A 1,812-nucleotide genomic window follows, 5' to 3' on the forward strand; every position below is an offset into this window, starting at 1 on the left:
GGGTGGCTCATAAATCCTACCACTATATTTTGATGTATTTCTTTCTACTTTTTACTTTACAAATTCATATAACTGTAAATCCTGGTACTGAATGTTGTAACAAACTTTTCCCAGTTTTTTAAAAGTCATAATGCACTTTTAAGTTAGAAAATGAGAACACTTAAAATTTACAGCATTGTGATATAAATTCTGCTTGAGCTTTCCTACAAATCAAACTGGTAATCTGTTTTCATGCTAACTGCATGAATCATATCTTCATGTGGCAGAGATTTTAATTTCAAACTCATACGTGGTACAAAACATCACACATCAATGGTTTTGAAGCCTAGATATCAAATCAAATCTGTTATTCTCCCTAGGAATAACCAACCAGTGGAGTGATGGAAATGACATAAAATATCCATAGAGCAAAATATGCAACTGTTTTTATCGTCCAAGTGGATTGGGGCTTTGAAAGGCAAATGTTTTCAGTTATTTAAGGTATTGTAGTGGGAGTCATGCCCAGCACAATTAAGACAGGATTACACTGCAATTTATGAGTTTCTCAAGGATGTCATTTAATATGAAATGTAACAATTATTTCTCCCAAAGCCTGCCATCTACAATCCCACACCCAAACTCTGCTTTGCTAATATAAACTAAATGGCAACACAACAGGCATCTAAGGCTTTTGAGACCTGTTGTAAAAAATGTTCTGCTTTCCGCCATCTCAAGTAATAGTGCCACCTTACATAGAAAAAGAGCATACTGCTTTCTATCTTTCACACACATCACCTCCCGCACATGATCTTCTCAGAGGAAGTGAAGTAGCAAAGACAGGTATTACTTTCTCCATTTTACGTTAGAAATAAGACTCAGATTGCGAGTCTCATGTTGTCCGGTTCAGAAGAATTAAACCCCAGAACATCTTGAGACTAGTCCCGTGGCACTTTCAAACACAGGCATCAATGACAAGTCTTCCCTTTCCTGGACCCCTAAAAAATACTCAACAGGCATAGGGCTGGCACAGCAAAGGAGGAGTGACCTCCTCCCACCACCATGGTATTGCAATTGCAAGGCTTCCAGAAAGAGTAGCAGTTGCTGCTGTGCACCATCACCCAGAAAGGCATCCGGCAGCATCCTGCGAAGACACGCCAAACATGAGTTAAAAGTGATAAGGTGGCCGAATCCACAACATGGTCCTCCTACAAAGCAAAGCTTCCCCTGAATGAAGTTTCCTTGCTTTTCTAAAACGTTGACGAGCAGACCCAACTACCACAGCAGTAACGTCACGCCATCAGCAAACCTGGAAACAGAGGAAGCGAAAACATTTCTGCAGAAAGGAAGCGTCTCTCCCCTGCTCCCCAACCCCTCAGTGGGATCAGAATCATAGCTAGGCAGGGGCACTCTTTTGGGGACGAAAGGCTCTCAAGCGCTCACCTGGAAGGCAGAGCCGCGTTGCACCGCAGAAGGCAGAGGCCGAGCGCATCCTCCTCCTCCTGGTTCTCCTCCCCCCGAGGCAGCCGGCTCCGCAGCGGCCCCCGCCCCACGCCGGCCCGCCGCGCTGGAACCTCCCGCCCGACTTTTGACGTCACGGAGGAGGAGGAGGTTCCACCCGGGCCCGTCCCTTTGTGACGTCACAATGACAACAGAACGCGGCTGGGAGCGTCCGGGAACCGGGCGCAGCAGGGGGCGGGGGAAACAGGGGGAGGACAGCGCTAAGCCAGGGAAGAACCGGGGGCGGGGTGGGGGCGCGCTGACGTCTCGCCGGCTTAACCTGTTGCTCTCGAGACTGCGCTGGAGACGGCGGGCAGGGCCGCGGGGAACTGGCGG

The 1,812-nt window shown here is 47.8% G+C and overlaps 1 protein-coding gene and 1 long non-coding RNA gene across 2 annotated transcripts in view; both read right to left on the reverse strand.

The window, feature by feature from the left end:
• Nucleotides 1-1,812, reverse strand: part of JARID2 (jumonji and AT-rich interaction domain containing 2) — a 241,817-nt gene that overhangs the window by 237,200 nt on the left and 2,805 nt on the right. The window lies entirely within an intron of this gene.
• Nucleotides 533-1,556, reverse strand: LOC112477658. The gene is made up of 2 exons (XR_003045553.1): nt 1,420-1,556; nt 533-1,285 (listed from the first exon to the last, which is right to left on the reverse strand). It is a non-coding gene; the product is annotated as an uncharacterized LOC112477658 (long non-coding RNA).

Source organism: Pteropus alecto, unplaced genomic scaffold (genome assembly GCF_000325575.1).
Source record: "Pteropus alecto unplaced genomic scaffold, ASM32557v1 scaffold121, whole genome shotgun sequence".
NCBI classification, from domain to species: domain Eukaryota; kingdom Metazoa; phylum Chordata; class Mammalia; order Chiroptera; family Pteropodidae; genus Pteropus; species Pteropus alecto.